The 27,815-nt window shown below is 44.9% G+C and overlaps 1 long non-coding RNA gene across 1 annotated transcript in view; it reads right to left on the bottom strand.

The window, feature by feature from the left end:
- LOC108591712 (uncharacterized) overlaps positions 1 to 26,783 on the bottom strand; it is a 97,680-nt gene extending 70,897 nt beyond the window's left edge. Inside the window, exon 1 of the long non-coding RNA XR_001911551.4 lies at positions 26,523 to 26,783. This is a non-coding gene — a long non-coding RNA (uncharacterized LOC108591712). The remainder of the gene's footprint in view (positions 1 to 26,522) is intronic.
- Positions 26,784 to 27,815: the final 1,032 nt, after the last annotated feature.

Raw genomic sequence — 27,815 nt, 5'->3', positions numbered from 1 at the left:
CCTTTAGAGAACCCTGACTAATACAGATGGTTAAATGTGTTTTGTTTTTGTTTTTTAAAGACAAGGTCTTTCTCTGTTGCCTAGGCTAGAGTGTAGTGGTGCAGTCATGACTCACTGCAGCCTCAAACTCCTGGACTCAAACCATCCTCCTACCTCAGCCCCCTGAGTAGCTGGGACTACAGATGTGCACCACTACACCCAGCTATTTTTTAACTTTCTTTTGTAGAGATGGGGTCTCGCTATGTTTCCCAGGCTGGTCTCAAACTGCTGGCCTCAAGTTCTCCTCCCAAAGTGCTTGGATTAAAGGCATGAGCTGCTTTGCCTAGCCTGCATGTAACATACTCATGTAAAAAATCTTCACATGTACCCCCTGTATTGCAAATGAACATTGAAATTAAAATATACATATATCTTTTATATATATATATATATATATATATATATAAAATAACTAGAGAACATTAAAGTAAGTCTTTTAAAAGCTTATTTTAAAATAATATTTAATGGCATAAGAAAATGTTCATGGTATATTGAAAATGAAAATATCAGTGGTTGCCAAGAATTCTGGGGGAGAAAGAAAGGAAAGAACAGGCAGAGCACAGGGATCTTTAGGCAGTAATGACTCTCTATGATCCTGTAATGGTGGATACATGTCATTATACATTTGTCAAAACCCACAGATGTACAACACTAAGAGTGAACCCTAATGCAGACTATGGGCTTTCGTTAATAATAGTGTATCAATACTGGCTCACAGATTGTACCTAATGCACCACAGTACTGCAAGCTATTAATAATAGGGAAACTGGTAGGGGGTGAACTTGACATGTGGGAACTCTTTGTACTTTCCACTTATTCTTCTGTAAAACTGAAACTGCCCTAAAAGTCTATTAACTTACAAACAACCAAATAAATGAAGCAGGTCATATACAGCACCATGGTGGCTGCCCCACCATCTCTTTGATGGCATCAAGACTCCGGGCTTAGCCTCTTACTTCCTCCTCCATAAAAGTGACTTGGGACTAAGGGCACAACACACTGATCTATAGCTTAGAAGAACTGCCTAAGCTCAGGGGTCATGCCCTTTTAGAGGAAAACTTGAGAAAGTGACAAAGGTCACAGCACATGGCATCTCTTGTTTTTCTTCCATAGGATCTGAGAAGAAACTCACTGCCTCTCTCTTTCTTTGGATGCAAGGCCTCATGGGAAAAGTGGTCTCAGGGCCTCCCATTCTTCTGGGAAGACTGTGGCTCTGCTGCCAGAGTGCCCTGCCCCAGCCACCGCCTGGACTCCATCCTTCTCCTCAAACCAAGGATTTGGGGGGATTCACTGAGGACAACAGGGCATTCCAGAAAATCTTGACCAAGCAAAGAAGCCCACCACAAGTGTGAACCAGATCACTGGGATCTGTGTTGTTTTGTGGTGAAGGAGTGCCTGGGCTAGGGGAGGATTTGGGCATTCATGGGTTCCCTGTGAATTATCATCATGATTTCATGTTACCATTTCCCACTCTAAGAGAAACTTTCTATACACCTTATACACACACACACACACACACACACACACACACCCCTACACACATACACCCACAGTAGGAAGGAAACACTACTGACCAAAATTTGAACAGAACTAACAGTATTTATTTTTGGAAGATGGAATCATGGCTAAGTCTTCCTCTTTTTATCTTGAAAATTACAAACCTATAGAAAAGGTGAGAGAATGAACTTTCATTAAACACTCATTTGCCACATTGTGCTTTATGTATCTATATGTAGATATTTGTATAAATGATTTTGCTAAAGAATCATTTATGTGTGTAGACATGCATAGACTGTTTTTTCTCTTTTTCTTTCCTTTTTTTCTTTTTTGTGCTGCAGCATTTGAGAGCTGGTTGAGACACCATGGCACTTCACTCTTAATACTTGGGCAAGTACTTTTACAAACTAGAGCATTCTCCAGCAGTGTATGAATGTTGCAACTTCCCCATCTTGCCTCTGATGGTGACAGGATGGAGATATAGCTTAGACTCCAGAATCCACCTGCAGGATCAGGGAAGCCTGCTCTGCGTCTGCTGGGCTTTACCTGAGATCACACCCTGCTTGCTTCCCCCCATCCCGGTGCTGTTCTTACTCCCTCCTGCCAATCTCTCCCGGGAACACTTTCTTGATAAAGTCTTTGCACAGGCATCCTCTTACCAGGCTATGCTTCTGGCAAACCCATCATAAGACTCAGCATCACCAAGAAAGCAGCCACTCTGTAAATGAACTGCTGCAAGTGGAAGCATTTTTGTTCCTTAATCACTTTATTGCATTATCTTATTTTTATATATGTTGAATTTATGAAAGGAAACCAAACTGTACCCAGTAGTATGGATTCAGGGCTTCTGAGGGCAAATAACAAACATTACCAACACCTTCAAATATTTGAAGTCGGCTCAATAAACGTGGAGTTCAATGCCAACAGCTTTCAGAAACAGCTTAGATCACAAATTAAGAAGTTACAGGGAAAGAACACATGGCTATCTCAACATGATTGTAGACTCAGACTTACCATCAAAAATAATAGCAGGCAAGCCTAAATCTGAGGTGCAAATCCTTCTGAAATAGCCCTCATATGTTCCTAGCTCTGGAGGCAGCACTTTGCTTGTTGAGCTGCTGCCAACTGCCAGAAAAGCCTATTTTATCCTGAGCTGACTTCCTCTTCTATGACAAGCCCACCCATGGACCCCACTTCTGGTTTCTAAAGCCACAAGCAGTATACCTAATCCATCCCTTCACACCATGGCCCTTCAGAGTCCACAGAAAGCCTGCCTGCTGCATCAGTTCACCTCACTTCCACGCTGAGCACACGCAGCCTCATCCACACACCTTCATTGACTCTTTGAGCCATTATCCATCCAGTGCCAACCACGCATCGACATGGTGGCAGGTGCTGGAGATGGAGAGGCACATGAGGCAAGCAGACATCTGCCCTCATGAAGCTGGCAAATGAGCAAGGTAAACAATGGAACCGTGATTCTCATGCTGGACTTCCCAGGGCTACAGATGCACCGCAGGAGGGGAGAAGATCCTTTTGCATCCTCGTCCTGTTGGAAACAGATGCTTGGTGCCACACACACACACACACACACACACACACACACACACACAGCACTGAGACAAAGGATCTTTCATCAATGCAATTTTTACTTCCTGGACTGCAGCCATTGTGCCACGAGAGTACAATGAACAAAGGAAAACACACAAATTTATTCCTTACACATTTGGGGTCCTCCTTACTGCTGTGTTTGATTTCTGTTGGCTGGAGCCAGACCTCACAATTTAAACTAAAACCCGATTGGCTAACAACTTAAAACTTTTCTAAACAGGAAACAGCAATGGAGAGCTGGGCCATGCCTCTGAGCACATCCAGCATAGATATCTTGGTTAAAGTACAAGGACACAGAATGTACTATGTGCCTGTAAGCACGGCATGTCTAACAGCTACAGAGGATAGGGCTTAACAAAGTTATTAGCACACTTATCTTTTTAACAAGAAAGGAAACTTCAAAAAGAAACTTTTCTACTTCTCATAATCCTTAAAGCATTCCCAAGGAATGCTCTACAGGACGTTCAATCCCTAGAGATGCTCTCCAAACCAGGGTCCTGTGGGCAAGTCAGGTTGGCAGAGGCTGCCAGCACCTCTGCCTGGTCAAGTCATAGCCGTGTATGTTAGCTGCATCACGTTGCCCCAGCAGCACAAAAATCTACCCTACTCTATTGCAACCCATGTTTCCCAGCCTATTAGAACCACAATGCTCTGTATGTTGTGCAGAAAGAATTCTCTGTTTTATCATTCACACACTGGAATTCCTTGCAGCATACTTAATTTGCTCTATTTTTACAAATAAAGACAAAACTAAAACCCAGGCAGGCAGCTTCCTGGTCCTATTTCCACACAAGGACCTGTGAAGGGAGGTGCAGTCAGCCATTTGCTGGAGCCAGGACCAGCGTGGTTTGCAGAAAATGAATGGCAGAACCTCTGAACAGACCCTGAAGAGTCTCCAAGTAGAGTTCTCTGAAACCTTGGGAAGCAACAGGAGCTGGGGCAACCAGCTGTCCTGACTTTTGGCTCAGGGTGAGGCTCGTGGCACCATCTGCTGAGTCAAACCAACCACCTGCAAGAGATGATCCCTGGTGAAAGCATTTGGCATCATGAGTCTGTTGGCCCAATGTCACAGGAACAGTACCTGCAGAGATGCTGATCACCTTTTAGAAACACCACCATAAGCGCTGTGCACCAGGCCAGCATCAGAGATGACTTGTGAAATCATGACTGGAGAGTGAGACTCAAGCTGCACCAGGCAGGGGCTCTTTTGGTTCTAAGTGGCAGAAACCTGATACAAATGGGCTTATTAAAAACAAGAAAACAATTGACTCCCATAACCCAGAGACCTAGATCCAGGCAAAATACAGGTGTTCAAATGTCATCATTCAATTTACATTAATTCGGATTGACTTTATTCTGGAGCTATTTCTCCCTTTATTCTGGTGGCCACTAGCAGTACTAGGCTTACCTCTGATCAGCTTATTGTTCCAGCAAAGAGAGAGCTCTTTCCCAAAAAGAGTTCTCTAAGCACCAGTATCAAGGCTCCTTTGATTGATGAGTCATGCCCATCCCTGAACAAATTACTGTAGTCAAAGAAATGGGAAAAACTGGCTGTCTAGGCCAGGTCCAGGTAGGTTCTCTTATGGATAGAGATGAAGATAGCCTCTCTCAAACCTCCTGGACTAAAAACAGCAGAAGGGTGGTTCCACAAAAGGACAATGCATACTCCATTTCCCAGGTACAGGTGCCAGGCAAGCACAGATGTCCACTACGAGGGAAGGGACTTACTGCAGCAGTTCCTATCGAAGATAATGAACAGAGGAAAAAACACGTTCTTATAATCCCTCCTAAACTTGAGTTTCTTAGGAAATGCTGAAATTTCAACTAGACCTTTTTACTCCCTAGTCACCAAATGACAGCATCACCATAAAGGTTATCAGAGTTGAGCCCAGGACTGTGGAGATTTAATAATCACTTACAGGTACTTAATATTACACTACTGCCAGTTCCATGGGCCTCACCTTCAGGGTGCGTAAGAAACTCCTGAAGCTAAGTGTGCCTGGGTCCTGGGCCCCAGCCCCGGTGTTTCATCTCTGGGTCTGGAGACGGCTCAGGCATCTGAATGCACAACAAGCAACCCAGGTCATGTTCATGTCCATGGTCCTTAGACAACATTTTGGAAAAAAAAAGCTGTATTTAACCCATGGAGAAGTACCTGAGTCCTGGGAAATCATTCCAATCTAAAGAAGAACAAAATAGCCTGAGGATAAACACATAACCAAGGAATCAGAGGAAAGGAAGGGTGGGAAGACAGGCATAAAATGACTAATGCCTCAAAAGAACTGATGATATTTGAAATACCTTCCTGGGCCCTGCTCCAAGCATGGAAAGAAAAATCCTCCATTACCAGAAAAAACAAGAAGAATGGTGAGTCGTGGTGTAGAGGGACTTTCTGGGAGAACAAAGACTTGGTTTTTGTCCTGGGCAGCTCTGCTTTTAACCTACAAGACCTTGGGAGTATCAAGACCCTGCCTTGGGCTCAAATTTACTTACTTGACAGGTTAGAGATTTGCAAACCTAAGGACTGGCCACAGTGATAAAGTCTGAGTCAGGTGCATAGCTATAGAGGCCCCTTCCTTTGTCTCTTATGATATTTATGTCCACACATCTAAATAGACATACCTTTTTCTCTCTCTATGTGCACATACACACACACACACCCCTGGAAAAATATATGGGCCTACTTGGAAACATTACAAATCTCTTAGTAGTAAGAATTTTGGTGAGTTCAACTAGTTTCTGTAATATTAAAATATTTATGTTATACTTTATTTTTGCATAAAAAAGAAAATATTTTTTATTAGTCAGGGTGGGCAACCTATGCTATGGTAACAAACAGCTTCCTGACCACAGTGGCTCAAAACAGCAAAGGTTCATTTCTCCTCTAAGCAACATGCCCATCATCATTTGAGTGAAAGGACTGCACCAGGCGACTGTCACCCAGGCAGGACGCAGGCTGAGTGAGCAGCTCTTGCCTGGCGCCTTGTTGCTCCAGGCAACAAAGAAAGGGAGAGCGTCTTCAGGTCTCACACCAGAAGGATGTTCTCAGGCATGAAAGTAACACATGTCAATCCACTCACAACTCACTGGCTAGGACTGGTTTCATAAAACCACCCAACCATGGGGCAGGGATAGTGAGAACACCAGAGGTATGATCCTAATATATAAACAAGAGTCAGAAAGCTAGACAGTTTTAGCAATCCACACTACTGATTACTGCACTATTAATAATGTGTGTTATATGTATACAGGTCTCTGTGTGTCACATGCATGTATGTGTGGGTGAATGGTAAGAGCTTTCTCACAGAATTGGGATCTCAGTAAATGCTTAAAGGATTAAAAATTCCAGGCTCAGTAACATGGTGAAACTCCATCTCTACAAAAATACAAAAATTCCCTGGGCATGGTGGCATGCACCTTTGGTCCCAGCTATCCAGTAGGCTGAGGCTGAAGGATCCATTGGGCCCATGAGGCTGAGGCTGCAGTGAGCCATGATTGCACCAATGCTCTCGAGCCTGGGTGACAGAGTGAGACCCTGTCTCAGTCAATGAATCATCAATCAATATAAAAGATTAAAAATAAATCGTGACTTCAATTCATGGTCCCTTTGGCAGATTCCGGGTGGGGTCAGAGCCTCCACTCACTGGGAGCTCATCAATGTCATCAGCACTTGCACTTCCTTAAGGAGCAGGCTAGTGTGGATGAATGTTGGGTTTCAGAACCAGGTGGAGCATTTCATCCTTGCCCACTTGCTCACTCGCTAACACACAATTAATGGGAGTCCAGCGCTGTCCAAGGTACTGGTGGAAGCGCAGTAGATCAGTGGGAGTTCGCTTTCTGCTGGAGACCAGGTAGTGCATGAAGAAAATCATACAATAGGGCACTTTCCAATGGGGATAAAGGCTCTGAAGAAGATTAAAGATGGCGATGGGTAGGTGGTGAGGAGGGGCCAGAATGGAAAGTTATTTAGGTAGAAAGGCAGGAGGCCTCTCTGGGGGAGCTGGCAGATGAAGGAGGTGCCAGAACAGAAAGGCTTGCAGAGCTGCTCTGTATCTGCACCCGTCCCCAGGAAAATGGGCCCCAGAAGGATGCCCTCAGCACCCTGAACCTGGAGGAAGAACAGCCAGCTCTGCTGTGCTTGTGAAGTCCCACAACCTGTCTACCCAGGTGATTTCCCAACTGGGGGTACAACCACTTCCTGCCAGTTCTCGCCCTTCCCCTTGCTCCTTAGGACCCTGATCAAAGATGTGCAGGACCATGTGGTCAGCCATAAAGGAGCTTTGCTGGCCAGCTCCCCCAGACTTTGCATCATTGCTTCCCATTTATATAATAAATAACCACATGGTTTAGCCTTTTCCCAGGCAGCTTTCCTTTCTAAAGAGGCGCCGGCACATTAGAGCCTGTGATGCATGGCACGAAGGCTGCTTAGAGCTTCTTTATGGCCTCATCAGCAGTAACTGGACAATTACAAAGGCTTCTTCTGCTTTTAAAAACAATGATTTATTGGACCTCTTCAACTCTTCCTTCCTGAGTATGTGTATTCCATGGGCATGTTTTGCTATAATTAAATTCCTAGATTGCTGTCAAGCCAATTGTTTTACCCATCCAATCTGTAACAGCACATTTTATTGTCTCTTCTTATTTTTTAATTAAGATAGAAATAGATGTATTCTATGAGATCCAGAAATAAAATAAAATAGACTACTTCTCAAGTCAGTCAACTCTAGTCATAGGGGTGCTTTGGAGTCAGGAGTTAGGAACACTAAGAGTACTATACCTAGTGTGGGAGCAGCCAGACTTTCTGAATTCATTCCTCCTTCATTCAACAGGTATTTACTGAGCACCTACTGTGTGTCAGAGGCTGGAAAGGTCACCAGGGATTCAGTGGTGAACAAGACAAAACATGCCATTGCCCTCATGTGCCTACATTCTGCTAGGGAGATGTGCAACAAACAAGTCCATGTAATACAGTAAGATGCAATGTGTTACGATGAAGAAAAGCAAACACAGTGTAGGATAGAAAGCAATGAAGGATGAGGACCACAAAAATCAAGTGACTACGGAAGGCCCTTCTGTGAAGATGACAATTGAAACGAGGCCAAAAGGATGACACAGCCATGCAAAACCCAGGAAAGAACACCGATAGCACAGGGAATAGAAAGCATGAAGGCCTTGGGACAGGAAAGAGCTTGGCAGGTATTAGATGTGGGCAGAGGGTGAGAAGAACATGAAATCTGGAATGGAGTTGAATCTGCAGGACTGGGGGAAAGGAGTGCCTCCTAGGAGCAGACAGACGAGGAGGATAAGACCTCAGCTCTGGCTACATCTTAGGGAACACCTGTATGGTACTCCTCCCTGCCTTGCATCCCAGAGCTCCCAGCCAGTGATTCCTGCAGCCCAGGACAGGCACTTGCAGCAGAGCCCCTGAATGTCTCTGGTTTACTCTGGTAAACAAGCACCTTTGCCTGATGGCAATGGCCAGGACAGCCTCCTCAAGGCCTGGTGCTGCCCAAGACCCTGCAACTTCTGTGGGGCCTGCAGATGGGGGTTAATTCCTCAAAACAAGTGAGGTTGAGTTTTCCTCTTGCCAGGAAAAATGAAAGCTCAGAGTTTTCATTCCTTGATATAAAGAAAATAAGGACTTCTAATATTCTATGCACAAGTGAATATGAAGACGTTATTCAGCCCTGCTATATTCATAGCCTCAATACCTAGAATAGTTCCTGGCATATAGTAGGCACTCCATCAATGATGAATAAATGAAAGGCTGATCTGGAAGGAAGATGTGGTCCTTTCCCAGCCCTTTCCACCCATCCCAATGTGACCTCACAGTCCAACGTTCCTTCTCACATCCACCTGCAACAAGGGCTCTCTCAGAGCCCAGCACAGCACCTGCCCTTCTCTGGGTCCCTGCAAGGATGGCAACAGCATGCTTGGTGTCTGTCACTCTTCCCTCTGGGCCCCTCCCTTCCCTGGGCCCTCTTGCTTCCTTGCTCCTCAGTTCTCCCTTGGAATTTAGCTGCAGTCTCTGTACATGATCCATGGCAGGGTCTCCCTTTTATGTGCTGCCAGGTTGTTCAGAGATTCAGTCTTGAATCACAAGCTTCAGTCACTGCTAGGTCTGGACTCTTATGTTCAGAGCACGTCCAGCAAGGAGGCAGAATGAGGACCAGCACCTCTGGGTCACCTCTACATGACTCTCAGTCTTCATTATCTATCTCTGGGTTCACTACTGGATGGGGTAGGAGAAGTGAGTGACTTAACCCAAAGGGCTTGTGGTGATGCAGCTTCAGGGCAAAACATCTATAGACAGCGACATCTCATGCATATCCCTCTCCCCGTGTTGCCCACAGAATGTCTCTGCATCTCGGGCTTGATCATATAACTAGAGGACTTCCTACTAGCTTCAGTAGGTGCCTCCAGCAAGTAGGAGGGTGACCAACTGCACCAGTTTGCCTGGGACTATAAGGTTTCCCAGGACACAGGACTTTGTGCTATAACTGGCATTTTCTTTAGAGACAAGATCTCACTCTGCCATCCAGGCTGGAGTGCAGTGGTGTGATCACAGCTCCCTGCATCCTCAACTTCATGGGCTCAAATGGTCCTTCCACCCCAGTCTCCTAAGCAGCTGTAACTACAGGGATGTATCACCACAGCCAGCCTAGTTGGTCATCTTAATACATTTACATATTGTGTGTGCATGTTTGTGTATGTATTTATACATGCTAGTCATATCCTTAGGCAAATCTCCAATGCTCCAGGGTCTGCAGTGCAGATGAGTCAGTCCTGGCTGACTGATGTAGGCTGCTCTGTGCTCCTTTTCTCATGGAGAAGAGGTGATGGACCCTAAGTGGTCCATGACATAAAAGAACTGAAGCTTTTGACAAACTCACTGTCACAGAACTGCTCAAATGGTTCCAAAGAAAACTGGAACCTGCAGAATGTCTTTCCATCCCGTTCTCTGACAAAATATAAAGCGCAGAGAGGTGTGTGTGTTTGTTTTATAGTTTAAAAAATGTATTTGGAGCTCAACCTAAGTGTTCCTGTCTTCATGCTGGGAGGCAGTGGGAAGAGATTCTCTCCTTAAGTCAATTCTCATTTCCATTTAGTGCCTATGTTTGCTCTGGACATGGGCACTTTCAAGGACCCCACAGGCTTTTTTGTCAAAGTGAAGGTATGTTCTTGCTTATCTATGTTTTCTTCTATGTAGAAAGTTTCCTGGATTCTGAGCCATATTTTCTGATGGTACTCATCCTGCTTTTAGCATTGAAAATCTCAGGCATCTCATAAGAGGGGCCTTGTGGACACAAATGCTGACCCACCTGCATGAGGAAGAGTCAGGCTGAAAGAAGGAATTTGTGTCACTTGTGGAAATATAGATGACCCTGGAAGACATGATACTAAGTGAAATAAGCCAGGCACAAAAAGAAAAACTGCATAACCTCACTTCTGTGTGAGACCTAAAACAATCAAACACACAAGAGCAGAGAACAGAATAGTGGTTACCAGGGGCTGGGGTGTGGGGGAATAGGATGATGCTGATCGCGGATGCAGTGTTTTAGTGAGGCCAAAGGAGAAAATACACACTTGCAGCGATGGATGTGTCAGTGAACAGAATTCAAGCATTCCACATTGCATACGCATGTCATGACATCCCTTTGTATCTCATATATAGATACAATTAAAATGTGTTAATACCCAATAAAAATAAATGAAGAAATTAAAAGCTAGCCCTGTGGTGTCCAGGTCCTAAGGAAATGGGCACAAGCTGTGGCCAGGCTGAGGTCCCCACCCCAGCAGGGCCCAGCCTGAGGAACCTCGGGGTCATCTGGAAGAGGAGCCCCAGAGCCCAGCACCAACTGTAGCACCTTGAGGCATGAGGAGTAACAGCCTTATATGCTGAGGTCAGCGGGATGCTCTGCTCTGCCGTCCTTGAATAAAACAGATGGGGGTGGGGGCAGCCAGCCTGCAGCGGCAGAGGCCAAGCCTCAAGGGATTCTGACAAATCCATCACTCAAGCAGCACCGAGGTGCTTGATCATAAAGGGGAGATTTATCACAATAGAGGGACATGAGTATTTATTATTTAGATGGATAAAGACAAGCCCAGAAAGAATAGAAACATCTTAATTTTGGTCTTGCCTGAGCACAGAAGGTCAGGTATCCCCAGGGAAATTTCAGCCAGGTGGCTTGTTTGAACTTCCACAAAACTGTATTTTCCATGATGGAAAGCGATGCGTGAAAATAAACAAAGGAAAGAGTTTAGAAAGTTCTTGCCACCAGGCCGGGTGCGGTGGTGGCTCACACCTATAGTCCCAGCACTTTGGGAGGCTGAGACAGGCAGATCACAAAGTCGGGAGTTTCAGACCAGCCTGGCCAACATGGTATTGGCTACCAAAATACAAAAAGGAAAAAAAAGTATCCAGGCATGGTGGCGTGAGCCTGTGGTCCCAGCTACTCTGGAGGCTGAAGCAGGAGAATTGCTTAAACCCGGGAGACGGAGGTTTCTGTGAGCCAAGATTATGCCACTGCACTCCAGTCTGGACAACAGAGCAAGACTCCATCTTGAAAGAAGAAAGAAAGAGGAAAAGAAAGAGAAAGAGAGAGAGAGAACTGGAGAGAGAGAAATGGAGAGGGGGAGGGAGGGAGGGAGGTTCATTTCACCTATATACGTGGTGACTGGTCAGGGAAAGGAGGAGAAGAGGGTGTGTTTTCTATGGAGGTACCCTGTATGGCCCCAGCTGTATCACTGCAACGGGGCAGCTTCTGAAACTCCTGCTGGAAGCCAGGACTCCATACTGGCAGTCCTTGGTCCCCTCTGCCCCTGGCTCAGCTCTCTTGGACCCACTGTCCTTGTGCGTCAAATGGGAATAGAAATTCTAGAACTTAAAGTGGTAATTGTACAAAATAAAAGAAATAGTTTAAGTAAAGTGCCTGATACATTGGAAACATGTAATAAATGCTAGTCATTATTTTCACTCATTTGATCTAATATTTTTTTACTTGATGGATATATTTCATTCCAACATAATACTTATCTTGTCTATAGTTTGATACTCATGATTTATTTACAGAGATGTTTCTTATATCAGGAAAGAGGCATGCAGTATTCTTAAGTGTATCTCTCCTTGTTCTTAGGGCTTCTTGGAAACAGTTGCATTGAGATTTGAACAAGAATTTGTTTTGACCTTCATAAGCACATGGTGATCTCCTCCCTGGACTGCTACGGTCTAAGGCTAGGCAGGTCACGACACAGCAGAGGGTGTGACTGAAGCAGGGAGCATGAGCTAAGGTGAAATGTTGCTTTCCTACTGGAGATACAAGGGGAGAAATCCATGATTTATAAATAGAAAAGAAATATGGGTTAGCTGACAGGTATGCTTTCTTGTGTACTGTCTTGATTAGTTTCTGGAAAGCTCTTCAGATGTTTTATGTTCTTTTAATTGTAAGAACTCATTTCAAAGTACTCAAATCTTATCTTCCCCTTCCCTGCCACATGTCTTTCTAGGCGATTTCTCTGACATAGGTCTTTGTAGACAATGCAAACTCTTCAATGTTGCTATTCCCAAGGTCTTCAAAGGCCGCCATTTCTTCTTCCTTTTTTTTCCTGTGGGTTGTACCCTTCAGCATGCTGAGCTTTTGATGTCAAGTATCAATTTTTAACTTTTAATTTTGTCTCCACAAAGTAACGTAAAGAGAAATACCAAGGTTAAAATAATACTTCTCATAAGCATACAGCTACAAATTTCATGGCTAAAAATGGAAGATTAATAGTACTTTTCTCTTTTAACTCTTAATGTGGTAATCACTTCTTGATTTCTGCCTTTCAGTGAGGTGGTTTGGGAGGAGGATTTGACTGCAGTTGTATGGATTCAGCTTCTAGGACAGGAGTCCTTCTTACCTGGGACATAATAATGCTAAATAGAAAACACCCATTTGTAATGCAATGCTTATTTAATTTATTTACTGAGATGTACAGTTACATCATCATGGTTCACTGCAGCCTTGACCTCCAGGTGCAAGCCTCCCAAGTAGCCTGGACTACAGCCATGTACCACCATGCCTGGCTAATTTTTTGTATTTTTTGTAGAGACAGCATTTGCCATGTGTCCCAGGCTGGGTTTGAACTCCTGAGCTCAAGCCATCTTCCCACCTCAGCCTCCCCAAGTGCTGGCATTACAGGTGTGAGCCACCATGCCTGACCAATGCTTTTGGATGAATGTCTAACATCTCTGTTTTTCATCCTTTAAAGATTTCAAACAATCGGTGGGACCTCCTAGTGCCATCAGGGAGTGGTTAGAGAGGTGGGCAAGGAATATAGCCTGGTTGACTTTTTTGGAGCTAGTCCATCAAAGTTCCCAGACTGGAAAATGAAGAGCCTTCCTGCTCTCACCTCTGAATCACCATGTCTTTCTAGAGGTCTTGGGATTCCATGTAGGAACAGGCTCTGGGACCACAGAGGATGGAGAGGAGAGTGGGGCAGTGAGGCAAAAAGATAGGAAATGCAGGTACCAAGGTGGGGAGGCCCCAGGGCTTCTCATGGCAGAGGTGCCTGAGATTTAGTTATCAGACATCTAGGTCTCATATGGGAAAGCCCTCCAAGCCCCCTCCATTGTCAGTAAAGCCTATGACACACACAGATGTTTTGTGAGTGGGTGAGTGTGCATGTGTGTGTGTGTGTGTGTGTGTATCACACAAAAAGAGCCTGATTTCACATTTAAGTCAGAAGAAAGAGACAAGAGCAAGTGAGATTTGAAAAAGAGAAACCCAGCCTTGAACTGGACTGTGAGGAAGTAAATTCTCAGGGTGTGCAGACATTTCAGAGCTGACAAGAGCGCTAGGGAGTTTGGGTCAGCATCCGTGGTGGGCTCAAACAACCTCTGAGAATGGTGCGGGGTTGGGGGGCAAGATGACCAGTGCGTAGCCTGTATCCGCTGGACTCAGGTTATGAATATAAAGATAATAATCATGATAATGGCCATCATTAGTATGAAGAAAGCTGGACTTGTAATCTTCAGAACAGCTCTATGACATGCACTAAGATGACTCTCACTTCACAGACAGGAACATGAACACCCTGAGAGTTTAAGAAACTTTATAGGCAATGTTTCACACCTATAATTCCAGTACTTTGGGGGGCCAAGGTGGGTGGATCACCTGAGGTGAGGAGTTTGAGGTCAGCCTAGCCTGGCTAACATAGTGAAACCCCTTTTCTACCAAGTATACAAAAAATTAGCCAGGCATGGTGGTGCATGCCTGTAATCCCAGCTACTAGGAGGCTGAGGCAGGAGAATCGCTGGAACCCGGGAGGTGGCAGTTGCAGTGAGCCAAGATCGAGCCACTGCACTCCAGCCTGGATGACAAGAGTGAAATTCCATCCATCTCAAAGAAAGAAAAGAAAAGAAAAGGAAAGAAAGAAAGAAAGAAGAAAGAAGAAGGAAGAAGGGAAGGAAGGAGGGAAGGAGGGAAAGAGGGAGGGAAGAAAGGAAGGAAGGAAGGAGGGAAGGAAGGAGGGAGGGAGGGAGGGAGGAAGGGAAGGAGGGAGGGAGGGAGGGAGGGAGGGAGGGAGGGAGGGAGGGAAGGAAGGAAGGAAGGAAGGAAGGAAGGAAGGAAGGAAGGAAGGAAGGAAGGGAGAGAAAGAAAGAAAGAAGCCTGCACATACCATGCGGTGAGTAAGAGCCTGAGCAGGAATTCAAATCTGGATCTATCTGACCCCAGAGTTCCTGAGTTTTTGCTCTCTTTTTTTTTTTGAAACAAGGTCTTGTTCTGTCACACAGACTGGAGTGCAGTAGTGCCATCAGAGCTCACTGCTCTCAACCTCCTTGGCTCAACTCAAATGATCCTCCTGTCTCACCTTCCCAAGCAGCTGGGGACTACAGGCACACACCATCACATCCAGCTATTTTTTTTTTTTTTGTATTTTTTGTAGAGACAGGGTCTCTCTATGTTGCTCAGGCTGATCTCAAACTCCTGCCCTCAAGTGATCCTCCCTCCAGCCTTAGTCTCCTAAAGTGCTGGAATTGCACACATGAGCCACTACCCTCAGCTTCTTCTTAACCTCTTGCTTTACCTGAATGAAGATTAAAACCTCTGTCTTAGGTTAAGTGGATGAAGATAAGCAAAAAGTCTGCTGTATACCTTGTTAACATTGTGCATTTTATTAATACTGCCTAATGGGCAGGTTGGCTGCCACCAACAGATGTTAAATAAATAAGTACAAACAGCGTCCTGATATAAATATCATCTGCTAGCTTTGACAGTTGCTCTGAAATTGCTCTCAAAGTGCCTGGAGATGGTAGAAGACACACAAGAAAATCAGCAGAAAGCTTTCCGGGTTGAGCCTTTGATCTCAGCAGGGCTCAGATCAAGGTCCACCGTGCGTACAACGCCTTGGTTTAACCAGCGCCTGAAGGATTAACACAGAACAAAAGCTCGAAGCACACGACCTGCGTCATTTCTAAATGAACACATTTGCTGCTGTCTTTGTGTGTTGCAGCATTTACGCTTTGGTTCATTATTTCTCCCCCTTACTATACAGGGAATATTTAACTATCCATTTTTCAGCACAGGCTACTTCTCCTCTTGAACAATGATTCAGTAGAAAAACAGGGGCAGAGAAATAAATGAGAAAAAAATGTCTGTTTCGTTTTTATGTTCTGTTTTGAATAGATTTTTTAAGAATCAGCAAATTCTTAAAACCTAGAGAAGAAGGTGGGCCCTTTTGGGTCAGAAGGCCTGCATTTGAGCAATTCAGGACTCAGGTAACCCCATGCTTTTCACCCTCCAGCCCATTTCCTGATCTGTGGATTTTCAGCCCAGCACCGTCATTGCTACGACTTACTGCACAGATCTCTGCATAACTGTGTGATCAGACACTTAGAGAGCAGGGCCCTGTGCTTACAATAAGAGACTGAGAACCAACACTAGTGCAAGAGGTTTCTATTTTCTTTTCCTTTTCCTTTTTTTTTTTTTAAGACGGGGGTCTCACTCTGTCGCCAGGCTGGAGTGGAGTGGCACAACTTCAGCTCACTGAAATCTCCACCTCCCAGCTTCAAGCCATTCTCCTGCCTCAGTTTCTGATTACAGGCACGTGCCACTACAACCAGCTAATTTTTGTATTTTTAGTACAGACAGGGTTTCACCATACTAGCCAGGCTGGTCTCGAACTCCTGACTTCATGATCCACCTTCCTCGGCCTCCCAAAATGCTGGGATTACAGGTGTGAGCCACCATGACCGGCCTGGTACAAGAGGTTTCTAAGGGGAGAGAGCTCTGTGGACTGATGGAGACACCTGTGAGATCAGGAGCTCCATACAGGCCTTGTTTGCAGGTCCCCTGCCCCACCCACAAATCTGTGTCCCTTGAATTCTTGTACCATCCCAGCTGAGGGAACTGCCATCTTCAACGACGCAAACCAAACAGTGGCCAATGCATGGGCCTCAGGTTTCTCTTCCCAGCCAGCAGGGGGAAGCTGCTGGACCACACACAAGGCCTCCCAGCTTGGCCATGACTTCACACTTGTGGCTGTGGGATCAGCCCGTGGTGGGAGTATTTATATCACGGAAATCAGCAAACCCTACCACTTAGGGCTATGTTTATTCCAGAGAGCTGGCTTACTGGCACACCACCTATGTACCCCAAATTGCTTTACATCTCTCCATCCACCCTGAGATATGAGTAATACAGGGTGGTCAGGTGGTCACCAGAGACTAGAAACTTCCAGGCAGCAGTGTCACACAATTAGCAAAGGAAACTGCCGAAATAGTGGCAGAAGCAAGGGGCCAACGAGACCCCAAACAGCAGGATCTGGGCCATGCTGGCTAAGAGAACTGGACCCAACATCATGCTGGATTTGACCCAGGTTTCCCCCAGAACCTCATTATATGCTCATTAGCATTCTAAGTCCACACCCATCAGTGCCACGACAGCTCTGCAAATACACTTGCATGGTGTAAAAATACATCAGTTTTGAGAAATCTTCACATTTTTCTAGGAATTTTCATGAATATTCCACCCCTTGGTTAAAGAAGCCCATAAAGATGGAATTCCCAAAATGCCTCAAATGTGACTCTCTCGAGTATCCTTGCACTCCCGTCTTGAGTGCAAGCTTTTCTCTTTGCAATAAATCTCCATCGTTTAACCATTTTTCAACCCATCCTTGAATTCTTACTCATGAGGGCATCAAGAGCCTAGACACTGGCCAGAGTAGAGCTCTCACTGGCATTTGGGGACCTCCCCTAGCCCACTGGTCTCACCACTGCAGCCACCCAAGTCCAAGCTGCCATCAGCCCCACCAGGATAACTGCACTAGTTAGCTTTCCCCACTTCTGCCCCTTCCAGCTCACTCCACTACAGGTGAAGAGGAGTCTTAAACCTCAAATGGGCCATAGGTCACATCCATGCTTAGCTTCTTATCAGACTTAGAAGAAAATCCCAAACCCCAACCCGTCCTGCAGGACTCTGCACAATTCCGTTCTGTTCGCTTCTCCCCTTCACCCCTTGGATCCCTGGGAAGAACTACACTGGCCTCTACTCCGTGCTGGACCATGCCCAGTTCCTCCTGACCTTGAGATCTTTGTCCTCATCCTCTCACAGACTGGCTTAAATGCCACCTCCTCACAGAGACCATTCTGGACCAGCATTCTGAGTACATGACCACCCATGTCAGCACCAGCTCATTTCTATTAGTAATAATTTACGTTTATTTATAGCACCTGTGCATTTTATAACTCCCTACTTGTTCATTATTGGCTTACAGTGTGTTCTCTCTCAACAAACTGTAAGCCCCCAAAGGACAGGATCCGCCTGTCTTATTCACTCAGGTGTCACTAATGCTTGGTACCTAATATACCCTCAATTGGTGTGTGTTAAGTAAATCAGGGGATAAATGAGCATGTTGGTTTCAGAGCAGATCTGAGAGAATAAGAGCTCTGAACTTGGGGCCCAAAGTGAGGCTTCAGGAAAGATAGAATCCCTCTGAAATCACATGGAAAATATTTTATGTCTGTGGATCTTTCTTTCTCAGTCCTTTCAAACTGTTGTGCTCCAAAATCAGCCACCTATAGTGAAAACTGCACCAGGGCTCCTTTTGTCTGGACAGCAATTTCACTGGAATCAGCCTCCACATTGCAGTTTGCTGCGGTGTGGATGCTCTACTCGCTCCTGGGTGCAGCAACGATCAACAGCACTCCAACAAAGACCCCTCCCTACTGTTTTCATAACTGTTCCCTGTAAGTTGGAAGTGAGTTCTTTAGTCCTGGCCGGATGTCTCCTGGCACCTGCAACTCTGAAGACATGGGGAGAGGCCAACAGGACAAATGTGCTTCTGAAAAGACAGTTCAGGGTATGCACATCCCCTGAGGATGTCACCTTTTGCAGTCAGCAGGGCCAGAGAGATCTGAAGCTTTTCAGGCTCTTCAGGCCTGTGGCCATCCAGGCTTCATGGGAAGTGGGATGGGGATCCTGATGGCCCAGGGGATGACTTAAAGTCCAAGGGAACACTGGATAGAGAAGCAGCTGCCGGCTGGTCCCCTTCATGGACTGCTCTGCCTCTTGGATCGATACTTAATGCCCATATTGATTGTGATTTGTTTCCTGACTGAAATCAGCAGTTCCAAAATATGTGGTAAACATTACCAAATGAAAGGAAAGAAGAACCAGTCTGTGCAGAGGCACACGTGCGCATGCGAGCACGCACGCACGCGCGCACACACACACACACGAATGGTTTTCTCTGAAATCATAAAATGTTTTTTACAATAGCAGATAATGGAGTAGCATTATCTTCAGAACTCAAAGGTACCAATTAAATCTGCTGGGCAAAGCGTCCCCACTGCTAGGGATGCAGAAGCTCAGAGCAAAATCTCCGTTGTTCTGATTTCATACCCCTGTGATTACAGACACTGCAAAGACTTGACTGCGGGTGGCAGAGAAAGCTCATCTATTAAAAAAATACTTTTTAAAAAGTCAGAAAAATAGAAATCCAAACTCAGGAGGGATTAATTATAATGCATCTCCAGACACGGGTGGAAGAACAGAGAATGGATTTGGCCAAAGCAGCAGAGCTCCCGACCTGTCGCCTTCTGAGGTCCAGCTACGATTCCTTACGAACAGGTGAAATTGAGATGCTTTTCTAGAAAACATCATGCCACATCAGAGGTTAATTCTTCCCAGAAGAAAATAGATTTTCACAATAATTTAACTTTAATATTGTAATATTTCCTTCTGCAAACTGGATATTCTGAGCCTGAATTTCATGTTTTTGAATACTTGATGGGTATGAAGGGAGACAGGCTATTTTTAAGCTTGCAGAAATTTTTGAGTCCATCCTTAGGAGGAGTATCAATCCTCCTAATTTTTTTTTTCAGAAAAAAAAATTAACCAAAAAAAAAAATCACAAAGCACTTCAATGAACCTTTTGATTTTGCAAAGAGGAATCCCAAACCCTGCTGAGGAATGGAGAGATTCTGATCCATGAGAAGTGAAATCACTGCACCATCATCTGAAGGGCTGTCAGCACTGTGAACAGAATTCATCTGGAGTTGGTGGTGTGTCTGGAGAGCTGGACTTGTTTGAGTGTGTGTGCACTGCGCTAGAGGTGGATAGGTATTTCTGTTGGTTCCCAAAGATTTAAGGTGGTCAGACCCATAATAAGAGTTAGGATGACAGGTGGGACATGGGATGCAGTCTGGGAGGGCTGGTCAAGAAACCTGGTGTTCAGTTGAGGGTTAAGGAGAAGCACGTCTCGTGGAGACTGACCCCTGTGATGGAACTTGGCTTAAAATCACAGCCTTCCTTCAACTACTTCCTGTCCCTCCCACCTTTCCATGAGCTGCGATGAATACCAAAATAGCATGATTTTAATCCTATTCTGAGAAACTAGGAGAGGCACTTAATTCACATTTAGGATAAATAAATACAAGGATGCTACACACCTGCTAGAGCACCCCAAATCCTGAACATTGATGACACTGAATGCTGCTGGCAAGGAAGCAGAGCAGCAGGAACTCCCATCCTCTGCTGGTGGGAATGCAAAAGAATTCAACTGTCTTGGAAGACATTTTTGCAATTTCTTACAAAGCTAAACGCACAATAATCTCCTTTGTCCACAGTTTCTCTTTATGCTGCTTCAGTCAACCATGGTGTGAAAATAATAAATGGAAAATTCTCCAAATAAACAATCATAAGTTTTAAATTGTACCCCATTCTGAGTACCATGTTGAAATCTCTGACTGTCTGTTCTGTCCCGCCTGGGATGTGAACCATCCCTCATCCAGGGTCTTCACACAGCCTAAAGCTGCCTGCTTCTCAGCTCCTTAGTGGCTGTCTTGGTAATCAGACTGACTGTCACAGCCTCACAGTGCTTGTGTTCAAGTAACCCTTATTTTACTTAATAGTGGACCCAAAGGGCAAGATTATTGATGCTGGCAATTCAGATATGCTGAAGATAAGTTATAAAGTACTTTCTTTAAGTGAAAAGGTGAAAGCTCTAGACTTAATAAGGAAAGAAAAAAATATAGTATGCTGAGGTTGCTAAGACCTACAGTAAAAACGAATCTTCTATTCATGAAATTGTGAAGAAGGAAGAAGAAATGCATGTGGTTTTAGTCATCTGCTGTGGGTTGTTGGGACATGCCCCCCTAGGATAAGGGGAAACTATTGTAGTCTTACCATAAAATCTAGTAACCTCAATCTTTGGTAATTACCTAAATGAGATAAAAATGTGTGACTACACAAAAACCTGCCTATGGATGCTTATGATATCTTTATTCATTAGTGACAGCACTGGGAAGCAACTGAGATATTCTTCCGTTGGTGAATGGATAAATGAACAATGGTTCATTCAGACAATGGAGTTAGTGTTTGGAAGAAACTTTTTTTTTTTTTTTGAGATGGAGTCTCACTCTGTCACCCAGGCTGGAGTGCAGTGGTGTGATCTTGGCTCACTGTAACCACCTCCCGAGTTCAAGCGATTCTCTTACCTCAGCTTCCCAAGTAGCTGGGACTACAGGTGCATGCCACCATGCCTGGCTTATTTTTGTATTTTTAGTAGAGACAGGGTTTCATCATGTTTGCCAGACTGGTCTCAAACTCCTGACCTCAGGTGATCCGCCTGCCTTGGTCTCCCAAAGTGCTGGAATTGCAGGCATGAGCCACTGCATACAGCCTTGGAAGAAACTTAAATGCATATTACTAAGCGAGAGAAGCCAATCTAAAAGGATACATACTGTATTACTTCAATTATGTGGCATTCTAGAAAAGGCAAACCTTTTATGGAAACAAACAAACGAAAAGGATCGGTAGTTGTCAGGGCTTGGAGGGAGGGCAGGAAGCATTGGTGGCATACTGAGGATTTTTAGGGCAGTGAAACTGCTCTGCATGACACTGTAATGATGGATACATTTCATCATACATTTGTCAAAACCCATAGATGGTCTACCACCAAGAGTAAGCCCTATGTAGACTATGGTCTTTGGGTGATAACGACCTGTCAATGTAGGATTATCAATAGTAGCAAATACACTGCTTTGGTGAAGGATGTTGATGACAGGAAAGGCTGTGCATGTGTGGGAACAGGTTATATACGGGGAATCTCTGTATCTGTCACTCAATATTGCTGTGACTCTAAAGCTGCTCTAAAAACAGTCTATTCTTTAAGAGATAGGAAAAGAGAGGAGAAGAAAGAGTGGGAGGGGGAGATGGGGAGATCTGTAGGCTTCTGGGGAAGGTCATTGCAAAATGCTGGTGATCCAGGTAAGGAAGGCTGGAACAGCCATTTTCTGAGGAAAAAAAAAACGAGTGTGGTGGATGTCAGCAGATATAATCATCCTCTGCCACCTGCTCTTCCTTTATCCTTGGGCCTCTGAGTTTGTCTTTCTTGTCTGAACGCTTTTGTACACCAGGATTAGCCAATCAGAATGCTTTCTCCCACTGGCAACAGTGAAGACTCCATCCTGGCCAATCAGAACCTTCCCTAGGACTTTTGTTGAACTTTCACTGTTGGCTGAAATGGTTGCTGTGGAGGTGGCCTCAACCTGGAGGGGCTGCTGTCTGGCTTTGGCCCCTCAAGGGAGAACCCATCTGAGAATGAAGAATGGTTTAAGCATTTGTTCCTCTGGTTTTCTCTCTGCTCCAGTGCAGCAGGTTGTCCACATCCTTCTTCTGAAGCCCTGTTTCTATCAGGTGACTGGCTCCAGGGAGCTGTGGCTCCTCATGGCTCCCCTCTCTCAATTACCATAACTGCTACCCTCCTTGCTCCTACAGGCACTGGGGCAGAAGTGGTTCCTCCACTGTTATCAGCCAAGGGTTCTTTCAACCTGCCTACATCTGGAAAATACCACCTTACCAAATTCTTCATCACCAGTTCCAGTTCATGGTCAGTTTCTATCCTGAGCTCTGACGCACACCCAAGGAAAGGCCAGCCTTCTGTGGCCAAGAAGAAGCCTCTCCCACTGTCAGCTGGGCATTGACTGGGCTTTGAGCCCTGAAGAATAGAGAAATTCAGGCCATGTGTGTGGCTCTAACTCATAAGAAACAGGAGTTATCAGGTGTGGGCTTTGCTCACAGCACCTCCCAGGAAGAAGCCACATCTGCCTGGAGCTTCCCTGACTGCCTTTGTTAGGATGCCTACCCATAGCTTGCTTATGCCAACTCTGAACAAACAGAGCTGCCTGGGGGAGTTCTCGGGTTAGAAAGAAGCAGCTCGAGGGTAAGGAAAGCTCCTTCATTTATTAAAATTAAACTGATTGCAAACTCTTATGTGAGACATTTATGCATTGGGCCCTGTCTGGATAATTCACCTGTATTAACTCAGCTGATCCTTTTAACTCCATAAAGAAGGAATCCTTATTGTCCCCATCTTAAAGACCTTCAAAGTGAAACCAGAGATACTAAATGATTTTCGTGGGATGACTTGTTTGGTGGTACTTGCCACAGCCATGGTGCAAACCACTATGGCTGACACTGAACACCCGTACTATGGATTCCTCCTTCCTGACCCAAGTGCCTCTGTCTATATAGAATTCATCAACTTAAGGTGCTGATAAAGACTCAATCTCTAACTTCTCTCAAATATCTTCCTCTAACCTAGTTTGGGACCAGGGACAGCTTGCCAGTGTCAGCAAACTAGAGCCTGTGGGCCAAATTGAATCCATTACCTGATTTTTAAAAATAATTTATTGAAGTGAAATTCATGTAACATTAGCCATCCTAAAGCCAGTAATTCATTGGCACTTAGTACATTCCCAATGTACCTGTTGACCTAGTTCCAGGCATTGCCAACAGTCCACAGCAAAACCCTCCTATGGACTCATTGCTCATGTTCCTCTGAAATCCATATATTGAACCCTCATCCTCAATGTGATGATATTAGGAGGTGGGGCCTTTGGGAGGTGATTCAGTCATGAAGGTGAGGCCCTCATGAATGAAATGGGGACCTTTATGAGGGGCTGCAGAGGCCAGAGTTCTCCCCTTCCCTCATGCAAGGACGCATGCAGCATGGTCTCTGAGCCAGAAAGTGGGGCCCTCCAGACACCGAATCTGCCAACCCTTTGATCTCGGACTTGCCAGATGCCAGAATTGTAAGAAATAAATTCCCATTGTTTACAAGCCACCCAGTTTACAGTGTTGTGTTACAGCAGCCCGCATGGACAAAGACAGACCCTTCATCCATTACGCAGTCTCTCCCCATCCCATGGCCTGTCTTGTAAATCAAGTTGTGTTGAAACACAGCCACACCCATCTGTTCATGGATTGTCTGTGGCTGCTTTTGTGCTACAGTGGCAGAGCTGAATAATTGAGTAGATACAAGAGAGACCTGTGGTGATATTATGTTTTATATATTTACAATGTACATAATATCTAGGTAAGTAGGTAGATAGATGATAGATAGATAGATAGATAGATAGATAGATAGATAGATAGATAGACAGACAGATAGAGGTTTTCATTCATTATTGTATTGCATGCTTTAGGCCTCAGGAACAGGCCTAGAAACCGAATCTCTCTGACCTTCCCTTCCCTCCTTTCACTTGCTCCCTTTTCTCCTGGAAGCAGGAATTGTCCCCTGCCTCTGTTTTGGAGCTAGCAATAAAAATATTTTCTGACCTGCTTTGTCTAATTGTAACAAGAAGCCCATTTCAGAATGGGTTCTGTCCCATACTCTGGAAGAAAGAATGCTGTGAGGGGAGGTCAAGAAGAATCTGAACAGACAGGCCTCGCTGGGGTTCCCCACTCAATCCATTAATATTAGATCAGATTCCTTTTGTCCAGTCACATTTCTACATGGTTGTCAATCATGCCTATCTAACAAAGTCTCTATCAAAAGCCCAAGAGAACAGGGTTTTGGAGCTTCCAGGAGGCAGGAAGGTGAACAAGAATTCATCCACGTGCCAGACAGCTGATGCATCCCAAATCCACGGAGACAAAAGCTCCTGTACTCAGACCCTTCCAGACCTCACACTACCTGTTTCTTCATCTGGCTGTTTATTTGTATCCTTTGAAATACCCTTTGTAACAAACTGTTAAATGTGTTTCCTCAAGTTCTGTGAGTCACTCTAGTGAATTCACTAAGCCCACAGAAGGGCTTTGGGGAACTCCGATTTATATCCCCTCTGTCAGAAGCACTGGCAAAACAGCCTGGGGCTTATGATTGGCACTGGAACTGGGTGGGGAGCAGTCTCGGGGACTCAGCCCTCAACCTGTGGGACCTGATGCTGTCTCCATGAAACTGCATTAGAGGACACCCAGCTGGTGCCTGCTGCAGAATTCATTGCTTGCTTTGTGTGTGTGGGAAACCCCTCCCTGCCACATTTGATCACAGAGGTCTTCTGTGTTGAATGCTGTGAGTGGAGAGAATAGAAAAAACACTTTCACTGAGTTCATGTTTTCCACTCAGACCTGCCAAGTTGAAAATATTTACGATCTGGCCCTTTATAAAAATGCATAATGAGTCAGAGCACTAGCTTAGATGTGGGCTGGAGTCCTGGCTCCTTACGGCACCATATGACCTTGAACAGGTTCCCTTGGCTCTCTGCGCCTCCCTGCCCTCCAATGTAATATGGGAGCAAATCAGTGCCCCGCCTGTAAAGCACTTAGCATGGTGCCCAGGCACGGCAGGCACTCAATCCATGGCAGTCGATGCTGTTATCTTGACCTACACCACCTTATTTGATCTTCGAAACTACCCAGCAAAGCATTATCCACATTATCTCCATTTCACTGGTGAAGGCAGGTGGCTTAGAATAAATCAGAACTTGCTCAGGTTAAAAATGAGTGACTAGCACAGCCATGGCAAGGGGTCTTGGGTTCATTTTCCTGCTGTCCACACCCACAGGGCAAGCAGCAGACAGAAAGGAAACGAAGCCCACAAACCCAAACCCCAGAGAGCCTGAACCACGCCTGCCTGGCTCCATGGTGAGATTTACCAACCAAATGGAGAGCAAAAATAAATAAATAAATAAAAAGCAGAAGTTGTAATTCTCACCTCTGATAAAATAGACTTTAAAACAACAAAGATCAAAAGAGGCAAAGAAGGACATTACATAATGGTAAAAGGATCAATGCAACAAGAAGAGATAATGATCCTAAATATATACGCACCCAATACAGGAGCATCCAGATACATAAAGCAAGTTTGTAATGACTTATAAAGAGACTTAGACTCCCACACAATAATAGTGGGAGACTTTAACATCACATTGTCAATATTAGATTAACGAGACAGAAAATTAACAAGGATATCCAGGACTTGAACTCAGACCCGGAACAAGTAAACTTAATAAACATTTACAGAACTCTCCACCCCAAATACACAAAACATACATTCTTATCAGTACCACATCACACCTACTCTAAAAGTGACTGCATAATTGGAAGTAAATCACTCCTCAGTAATTGCATAGCATTTCACAGGATTAAATGAAATATTGGTTGACTGCTTGTTTGTTATTTTCCTCCCTTATTCCTTCCTGTCCCCATTACTAAGCACAATTATTGGCACAAAAGAGGTTTTCAATACTCATTTTTAGACTGCATTCTAGCCTGGGCAATAAAGCAAGACTCCCGTTTTCTCTCCCTCTTTCTCTTCCTCTTTTTCATTCTTTTTCTTAACTTTATTTTTCTTTCTCTCTTTCATTCTTTAAAAAAAAATTTAAAAAAAGAAAGGAGAATGTGCAATGCACTCTAGGACGTTTTTTATCTTGTTTCCAAAATTCCACAGATTTCACCTAGAGAGTGTCTGTCTTGGAGAACCGTGGCCCTGCTGGGGTGGAAAGATGGAGGGAAACAATACGTTTTCATTTCACCTATGCCCCGGTCTCAACAGCTGCCCCTTCCTTTTGTGCTATAGTTGCAATGCAAATTAAAGATAATCCTTACTAGAAAAATGTTCCCTCTTTGGGCTGGCTCTGTGCTGAGCTGGCTCTCACCCTGTTGGAGGTCTTCAAAGCCGCTCTTAAGCAGATCCTTCAAATCCTCTCCCATTTCCTTGCTGTCTTCACAGGACACGCACTCAGGTGCTCCGGGGTGATTCTGGCACTTTCTGAAGTTTAGGGGAAAAAGAGTTCAGCTGGCTTCGTAGGTAGTTACCACAGGATGCAGCGCCAGACCTGCCTTTGCAGGGGCTGGCAGGCAGGAGTCACGGGGAACTGGCTGGCTGATATATGACAGTGTTTATTTTCCTCATATTTGAAGTTTGGCCAGGGCTGGAGGAGACACAGTAGAATTTACTCTAAGAAAGAAACAAAGCAGCAAAATTCAGTTCTGCTTCTACTCTTTCCTAGGGGTATTTGCACACAGGAAAACAGGAACTGTAAGACTTAAAAGTTTGTCTAAAACCAAAGGTGCTGGGTTTTGATTTAAACTCAGTGAGCTTCTTACTTAGCGAATGATTTCTCATCCTCCCAGACACATGCCCCCTTCCGCTTTCTCTCAGGAGCCATGCTGACAAGTGGCTGGCCGGCTCACTCCTGGAGTTGATTTAAGTGCTTTGGTTGTTCGAGTTATAAAAACTGTAATTTTTATTATGTGACTAAGAAGAGCACAATGACTTCATGTTACTCTAAATTTCCCTCTGAAGACCCCAGTAGGGGGCTTGGTGACATGATTTGTCTTTTCTCCAGCGCCAGGTGGGCAGGCAGAGGCACACACAGAATCGCAAATCTCCATTTGCATCTCACATACAAAGAAAGGAAGCTACAGCCATGTGTTTTCCGTGGTGAAAGAAACACGGGGCTTTGGTTTTGGGGATCACATGGATGGAGCTGAGCAGCTGAGCAGATGGCAGGCCTGAGAGAGACAGCCTCCATGTTCCTGTGGCTACTGTGATGAAGGGCCCCAAGCTAGGTGCTGTAACAGCAGAAATCCAAGGGCTTGCTGTTCAGAGGGCCAGGAATCTGAAACCAGGGTCATTTCCTTTGGGGCCTTTGTGGGAGCATCCCTTCCACAGCTTGTTCCTTGATGCTGGTGGCTGCTAGCAAGCCTTGGCACTCCTTGACCTGTAGAAATATCACTCCAACCTGTGTCCGTCTCCACATGGCTTTCTTCCCTCTCTGCGGTGTCTCCCAACATCCCCTCGTTTCTCTTTTAAGTACATCAAAGAGACCTAAAGCTCTAAAGAGATTTAGGTCTCACTCTAAAGCCAGGATGATCTCATCTGGAGGTCCTTGATGA

The sequence above is a fragment of the Callithrix jacchus genome, chromosome 5, assembly GCF_049354715.1.
Source record: "Callithrix jacchus isolate 240 chromosome 5, calJac240_pri, whole genome shotgun sequence".
Lineage (NCBI taxonomy): Eukaryota > Metazoa > Chordata > Mammalia > Primates > Cebidae > Callithrix > Callithrix jacchus.
The sequence above is the reverse complement of the archived record's forward strand: the minus strand, read 5'-3'. Positions and strand labels throughout refer to the sequence as shown.